The sequence below is a fragment of the Quercus suber genome, unplaced genomic scaffold (genome assembly GCF_002906115.3).
Source record: "Quercus suber isolate HL8 unplaced genomic scaffold, Cork oak 2.0 scaffold_268, whole genome shotgun sequence".
NCBI lineage: Eukaryota > Viridiplantae > Streptophyta > Magnoliopsida > Fagales > Fagaceae > Quercus > Quercus suber.
Window position 1 is genome coordinate 16,920 of NW_027069724.1, and position 8,874 is coordinate 25,793.

At 33.7% G+C, this 8,874-nt stretch overlaps 1 long non-coding RNA gene across 1 annotated transcript in view; it reads left to right on the forward strand.

The window, feature by feature from the left end:
- Positions 1-927: 927 nt before the first annotated feature.
- The window catches only part of LOC136070893 (uncharacterized), a 15,248-nt gene continuing 7,301 nt past the window's right edge, over positions 928-8,874 (forward strand). The window contains exon 1 of the long non-coding RNA XR_010632170.1: positions 928-961. This is a non-coding gene — a long non-coding RNA (uncharacterized LOC136070893). The remainder of the gene's footprint in view (positions 962-8,874) is intronic.

Sequence of the window (8,874 nt, forward strand, 5' to 3'; positions counted from 1 at the left end):
ATACTCCATTCTATTTGGATACTTCTACTTGCATTGACAATGGAGAGTATTCTTCCAACTCTTCTATTTCTCATTCCAAGAGGTACAAATATGTTACAATTGATGCAAGAGTGAGGCATGTGAAGGACTCGTGCTGATTAGAGCGGATGGTTCTGACATCGCGGCCAGAAAATGATCATCCAAATATTTCCTGTTCAGAAATCCATAATGATTTGGTATATGGTTTTGAGCTCTCATGGATCCGAGTTATTTGCGTGAAAGTTATTGTGGAATAGGGAGTTCTTGATACCGCAACGACTTGAACCGCCTTGAATGCGACAGCAAGATAGGTGGGTAAATAAAAGCGAGAAAGGGCATAAACTTTCCATTCTCTAATTAAATACCTTACTGTTGACCATTATTTTCCTCTTGCACCTTTCTTTCTTTCTGCACTAGTCTTGCATTTCTCCCGTCACTAAACATTCCTGTATTGGTTCACTATTGAACTTCTACACGAAGAAACTTCTTGGTGATGTTATCGAAATTTACTTGACTTAATTTTAAGGTTCCGAATATTGATGTTATTATTTTCTTTGTCAAAAATGCAGGATTGGGTAGAAGACTATTTTATTTCTTTGTGGGTGAGGTTTCTATCTCAAAAAAGTAGTTTGAAGGATAATATAGAATCGACTATGATATAAAATTGCACGAGTAATTGCACGTGAGGAATAACTTATTTAGTTTGAAGGATGATCACAATCTTTTATTAGGCTTGAGGAAATGAAAGTAAAAATTATCGAATTTCTAAAGAAGAAAGCTTCTTGATGCATGTACCCCATCCATATTCCAATGTAAAAGACATACTAGGGTAATTTCAGCATAATGACTAGATTAATTTTAAAGTTCGAAACTGTACTGATGTTATTCTTTTCTTTATCCAAAAATGCAGGATGGATAAGAAGTTTATATTTGCTTTTCGGAGGTGAGGTTTCTATCTCAAATGAAATAGAATTGACACAAGTAAAGGAATAATAACCATGTACTTGGACAATTGGTTGATCTCAACTCTCTTCTTGTTTTTTGTTTTTTTGTTTTGTTTTTTGTTTGTTCAGTAGACGTTTTGCTCTTTTTATTTATTTATTTCTTTTGGCATGATATTTCTATTTTAATAAACTTGGGTGATTGCATTTTTTGTGTGTAGTTGTTTGCCCTTTTTTCAATTTTAAATTGGGCATCATTTTTAATAAGGACATACGAGCATGTTTATACAAACTTATTTTTCTATCCTCCTATTTTTATTTTGGCCAAAATGAAAAATTAGTCATAATTTTTAAACATTATAATTAATAGGCTAAGTTTTTAAACTATATTTTTTATTTGCATTTTGAAATTTTGGCCTATAAATTGAGTTTTTAATAAGTTGATCACGTCTAATGTGATGTTTTTTTCACCCATACATGAAAATTTTGCCACTGATAATGTTAGAAATTTTTTGGGTAAAATATCATTTTTGTCCCTAAATTATCATAAAAATTCGTTTTTCGTCCCTAAACTTTCAAAAGTTCTATTTTCGTCCCTAAACTATCACAAAAATTCTATTTTCGTTCCTAAACTTTTTCAAATGTATTGATTTTCGTCCCTAAACTTTCAAAAGTTCTTGACAGAGTGCTGATGTGGGAGGGACGAAAATCAATACATTTGGAAAAGTTTAGGGACAAAAATAGAACTTTTGGAATTTTAGGGACGAAAAATAAACTTTTGTGATAGTTTAGGGACGAAAATAAAAATTTTGAAAGTTTAGGGACAAAAAACGAACTTTTGTGATAGTTTAGGGACGAAAATAATATTTTACCCAAATTTTTTTTGACTGAAAATGTAGAATTTGAATTAAAATAATAAAATAAAAGTACAAAGGTGTCAGGCTATACATACTAGCCTGACACCCAGGACAAAGAAAAACTAAAAAAAAAAAAGGAAATCATCATTAGCTGTGATAAGTTCTATGAGATCAGTGGACTGAAAAGTCTTCGAATGCTGCTGATCTTGAAGGCCAAGTCCTGAAAACACCAAATTCAATCAGAGAAAGACCGGTGGAGGCCGGCCTAGGGTCCTCCGATGGTAAAGTCAGTGATTTAGAGTAGGAAGAAGAGACTTCAAAGACCTCAACAATTTTTTATCTGGAATTCTAAAAGAGAGAAAAAAAGTCCCCTTACCTCTGCGTAGTAGGGTCTTTATATAGTATCAGAAATCAGTTATTTCTCTTAATCGTCGTAGAGTTTGGAAAATTCAGAGGGTAACTTCCATAACTGCCATGGGAGTTACCTCATCGGGACCTGTGTCAAGATCCAAACGGTATGACTTTTCAACATGATTCTTGGTTGGAATTGCTGAACCTTGTTCGTCCCTCTTAAAACCACGGACGAGGTTCACTGCCTTCTTGTTCTCCCATGGACGAGCGAATGGAGGACGAAGGTAAACGGTTAAGGACGAGTGTACTGACCACTCGTCCTCCGTTTTGTACATGCTACAGACGGCGCTATGGACGAGTAATTGGCTTGGTGTTTTTCTTGCACCATCAAGCTGTGTACGTAATGTTTAATATTTATGTAGAAATGGCTGGGCTTATAAATCGGGTCTTAGAGATTCGATTTTTATGTGTGCGTCACGTAAAAAAAATGCCACATAAGAGGTGATCAGGCCATGTAAATCGAGTTTTTGAAACTCGATTTATAGACTCAAAATCGAGCTTCTTAGACTCGAGATGCTAGTAAAAAATATAATTTGAAAACGTTTCTTACTAATTATAATGTTTGAAAATCAAAGTTAATTTCATGGGTTCCAGTTAGCTCAACTGGTAAAGTCTCTAATGGTTGTATAAGAGATCTGGGGTTCAATCCCCATCTACACCAAAAACTGATTGATGTCTTGGTCTGATAATAAAGAGCAATTATCTGGAGCGGACGTCATAGCTTGAAACTCTCTAAAAAAAAAAAAAAAAAAAAAATTAATTTCCCATTTTGGCCTTTTATTTTCTAGAAAAAAAAAATGTTTTTTTATTCATTTACTTTTCTACCCCAACTAAATACAAATAAGAGAAACAAAAATCTTTTCTTTCTTCTCACTTTTTCATCCTCATCCAATCTTCCATCCACTCATTTTTCTATTCCCCAACCAAATGGACCCTCAGGCTTGGGGAAATGAAAAGTAAAAATTATTGAATTGCTTAATTAGAAGATAGCTTCTTGGTTCATGTTCCATCCATTCCAATGTAATAGACATGCTAGGGAATATTTATCCAGTATTACTGTAGTTTCGTTATAATGAGAAGTTAATTTAAAAGGTCCAAAAGCTGATGTTATTCTTTTCTTTTTGAAAAAGCAGGAAGGCGACCTCCATATCAAGGTTATTTCGATATCGGTGAGTTTTCTATCCCAAAAAAGTTATTTGAAGGATAAAGATAATACAGAATGGAAAGTGACATAGAATTGCTTTGGGTTATTGTGCCTAATTGTGAATATGACACTAGTAGATGAATAACCCATGTACTTGGGCAATCGGTTGATCTTTTAAGCTTGAAAATGAAAAGTAAGATAATCGAATTTCTTAAGATTTACACAAAATTTGGACTGGTCTAGGTTTTGGGGGCACGACTTAATTAGATTGTTATAGGTCTGTGGCCTTCTTGATCGGGGTGGGTTTGCTTTGTGGGTCGACGTTGTTTGGTCTTGGGCCCGTGGTTGCCGCTGTCAACAACTTAGAGGATTTTTTTTTTGGATAAGGTAGTTTCTTTTGCTGGTTGTGATGCTTTTAGTTGAAAAAAATATTGGAAAAAACTTTTAGTATAGAAATGCATCTCCAAAAGAGTTTTCAGCGTAAAGGTAATAGAAAACCATTTCCGAGAGTTTTTCTCAAGACAAGTCTTTTTGGTGTGTTTGAAAACAGAAAACAAAAAACAACAACCAAACAATAGAAAACCATTTCTCCTGATTAAAATTTCCTCTCATTTCCCTTAATATGGTAGGCTAAATTCTAACCATACTTTAAATCATGGTTGCAAGACTTTGCCATTCAAGTAGAGTTATTAATTTTTTATTTTTTACTTGCATTCCGAATAGAATTGGGCTTGAGCCTTGAGTAAGATTGATTTTAATATATAAAGTCAACAGGTTTTTTATATTTCTTGTTAAACATGGCCCAATAAGAGGGTTTTTTTTTTTTTTTTTTTTAATTTATTTTTAGATTAGTCTTATTAAGCCTAAGTTAAACATGGCCCAATAAGAGGGTTTTTTTTTTTTTTTTTTTAATTTATTTTTAGATTAGTCTTATTAAGCCTAGACTTTTCAACTTTTTCGGGTCACTAGAGGCTGTTTGGGAACTTTTTTTTGGTCACTCAATTTTCATTACTCATCACTCATCACTCATCACTCATCACTCATTTTTCATTACTCATCACCCATCACTCTAAATCAATACCCGTTTGGCTTATCAGTACAATGCCATAACTCAAAAAATTTCATCACTATTCATGGGCCCTAGCTCTGTCACATATCCAGATGGTTCTGTTTTGTTACCCGCGCCTTGCTACTCATCCCCATTTCAGCTTCTCTTTTGTCATTTCCCATTTCCCCTTCACTCTCCCAAAGCAGAAAAACCGATACCCATAAAAATTTTTCAAGCTCCCTTGCCTCGTCAGGACCATCGCCAGTGAAGAACACCGATCTCTCCGACGCGTACGTCGGCGCCATCTCCTCCGTCGTGACCCAGCGGCGCCGACGAGCATAAGAAACAGTACCCATTTCCCGATTTTGTCACGGCCGGTCTCCTCCGACCCAAGATGGTGCTACCTCGACAGTTCTGTACTCTTTCACTTTGTTTATTTAGCTGATTTGTGTGTTTTGCATTTGGATTTTGAGAAAAATGTTCTGGGTTTTGCAGGTGGGTTCTTCAAAGTTCATCTCGCCGAGGTCTTAGAAGAATCCCTAGGCAGATTTCAACTCAGGCATGTAAATAAATCAACACTTGTTTTTTGTTACTTTGCTGCTTCAATATCACTGAATACATGAATTGTGTTTACTTTGCTGCTTCAAATCTCACGTTCTTTACTTTAGAGGAATTAGTTTACTTTGCTTTAGAGGAATACATGAAAAATGTTTACTTTGCTGCTTCAAGTCACTATTAATCCGAGCTCTGTCGTCCATTTTAGAGGAATTAGTTTGTCCAATGTGGTCACAAGTCCATAACAAATATTATTGCTAAAAGACCATTATTGCATAAACTCATAGAGCCCAACAGTTGGCTTTTGTACCTAATAGACGGATTGCCAAAAATAACATAATTGATCTAGAGCTTATTCATAGTTTTTGAAAGAAGAGAAATTCAAATGTTGGGATGGTGGAAATTAAAGTTGGTCTTCTGGAGATTTATTTTTATTTTGCAGGGCAGGGCCAAGTTTAGTGTGTTGTCAACATTGGAGAGGTATTTGATGACTTGTGAGTTATAAAACAGTGTACATATATAGTCCAATTATCTATTTCTAGTGATTAAACATAATCCCAAAATATTCCAATGTTATGTATTAATTAGGGTTTGTTTTTCATTTTTAGGAAAATTAATTAGGACTAGTTAGAACTAAATTTAGTACAAATCTACATGCATTTTCTAAATTTAAGGCAGGGCCAAGTTTAGTGTGTTGTCAACATTGGAGAGGTATTTGATGACTTGTGAGTTATAAAACAGAGTACATATACAGTCCAATTATCTATTTCTAGTGATTAAACATAATCCCAAAATAATCCAATGTTATGTATTAATTAGGGTTAGTTTTTCATTTTTAGGAAAATTAATTAGGACTAGTTAGAACTAAATTTAGTACAAATCTACATGCATTTTCTAAACTCAAAACCCCACAATAGGGGACACAAAACTTTAGCACTTCAACTATTCAGACACGGATAAAAATCATGAATTCCAAACTGGCTGACCATCCCTTCGTTCAATTTCAAACTTAAGCAGGGATACAATTTCTACTTCTATTACAATTGAGCACTAGTTTGGACTGCGGATTATATATATGTAGATTATTTCTTTCTTAAAGCTGCAAGCTATAGACCTCATTGTGTCTTTCTTCTTCACCCTGTTGTCCTCTTTCTTCTCCATGGCTTATTGGGTTATATTGATATAGCTGATACTTTCTTCTTTCAAGGATTCATAGGCCTCCTCATATTTGCTTCTATGAATAATTTGGGAGAAAAGAAATAGGTGGTTTCTTGTAGCTAGCATGCTACTTTGATTTAATTGATTGAAATTTTCAAATTAAAAAATATTATAAAATACAATAAAAGATTCAGGAGGAATCCCTATAATTTATTACCATCGCGAGAGATTTATAAGGTACTAAGCTAGTATATGTTGTTAGATTCAAAGCAATGGCTTTTTGTTTAGTGTTGGTATTGGACTCAGTATTAAGCTAGTACTGAACTTTGAGATGACTCATCATTTGATATGCAGTTTGTAACTAGATAAATAATAGGATTTATTTGTTTAAGAGGAAAACAATATCAAGAAAATGCATTGCAGCACTTCTTTTAGTATACTATGTCATAATTATTGAATAAAGCATATTATCAATACTCAGAAATTACTAGATTGCATCACAAACATTACAGCCCTGTTGATTCATAGAATAAGATCCCTTTTTTTTTTCTTTTGTTTTCAAAGTTTCATCTTGGAGAACTCTGAAAGAATTATTCTTTCGGTAAGCTCTGACCACTATGTTACATCTTTTAGAAAACAACAAAAATTGCGGCTTGACTTTGCAAATTCCTTTTTATTGATTATTGGTTTGAATTTTCTACCAATGTGATGGGTGTAAATTCTTACTCTACAGTACTGCTACCTAAGATTGTGACATGTTTGAATATCGTTGTGACTAATCTTTGTGACTAATCTATGGTCAATTAATGTAATCATTATCCAATTTTAATTTGATTCAATTCGAAATTTTCAAATACTACAGTACAAGTGATCTAATTGGTGTAATAACCTATTACTAAATAGAGTTAATTCAATCAACAACATTAATTTGGAATGTATTTGTTGACAGACTGCCATCTTTGATGCTTTCTTAATTACTGGAGAAATCTAAATATATAGCATTGGTCGACAGAGAGAGAAATAAAGAAAAGAGAAAAGGAAGAATGAGGACCCATATATCATATCTACAACAAAACACAAGAAATCAACCATAGCTAATCCATGGTCAATAAAATCATATTGCCATTAAGGACCTCGGGATGGTAGATATTTATAAAAATATTAAATATTATAATATAGTTAAAATAAGCAGATTCATGGTGAGTCATAAAATGCTACCAAACAGCAATCGATTGGAAATGACACAAATTTCTACTGTATAGTTTATTGCTTGGCTTCGGGTAGCAAATTTTTAGTGATAACAATACAATAGTTTGTAAAACACTATTTTTCATTGACAATAGGTTCAATCAATCAATTTCCATTGACAGTGCATTGATTATGTAGAACTATGTACTGACATTATATATATAATTATATGTGTGTAGATATATTGGAAAAAGAAAAGCCATAACCATGTCTTCTGTCACTACTTATGAGTCCACCTCTACCGGCCATATGTGCGATATGGATCGGTGTGTGGAAAGGACCTCTTTGTCTATCCGTAATTTCGGTAGGAGGTTCTATGGATGTCAGCAGTGGGCGCCGGTTAGTTTCTATCTTCAATTTTATTATCATTACATATTCGACTTGTCATTTTTTTACTATCTTTGCTGACCATCTTATATATGCCTTCAATGTTGTATGCAGGACTCTGATCAAGCATGTAAGTTCTTCAAATGGTTGGACAAGAATACATGCCCACGTGGTCGTGCCACGAAACCACTTGTCCACGAAAGGTTTGCGAGATATAAGGCCGACGCCGTAGCTACAAGAAATGAAAGAGATGAGGCTTATGCAAGGGAAGCAGAAGCATGGGAGCTCCTAAGGAAAGCAAAGCGCAAGGGTGAAAAAAGTAATCTCAAACTCCGGATTGCTGAAGACAAGGTCTATAAGTATAGGGTAGCTTTATTTTTGTCTTGTACTGTATTCAGGGTTTATTTTGTGTTCTCTAATGTTTTTGGGAGTCATTGTCATACGCAACTGCGTCTGCCATGAACCATTGACGGTCACGTGTATAATGTACATTACACTTTGCATGCCCTGTTTTGAGTTCTTCAATATTTTGCAGAATGAAAATTGTGTTTGTCAGCTGTTTGCTGTACAGGGAGGTGTTGTGTACAGTAATGAATGTTTCTTGAACAAAACAGATCAATCTATTATCATTCATTTTATGCATTATTTTATATTCAATAATGAATACTTCTCCATCAGTTAATATTTTTTGCACGTATTCTATCAAAAAAAAAAAATTTATTTGGCCCCTTCAGTGTATAAGACAATAAGGTGTCTTTATCAATAAATAAATAAAAAGGAAAAGATGTCTTCATAAATTTTCATTTTGAATAAATTTTGTTTCGTTATTTTTTAATTATATGTTTTTATCATTTTTTTACTTACTTGGAAGTTTTTAAACTTTTTTTTCCAGCGTATGACCAATTTTTTTTATCTCCCCATAGAATTATTTGAACCTTTCCACGTTTTGACAATTTTTAATTTTGTTATATGTTTTTTGAACCGCACATTTTGACATTTGGCCCAATTTAATGATACTTAAATAATCTAAATTGAAAACTGTAGTGCGTACATCGCATATTCGCATTTTATTTTTAATAACTTATTTTAGAATGGAGGGACCGTTGTGGCCGTTTAACAAAAGTGGTCAGTTTTGTATTCATTGCCATTGGTGAGAGTCGACACATA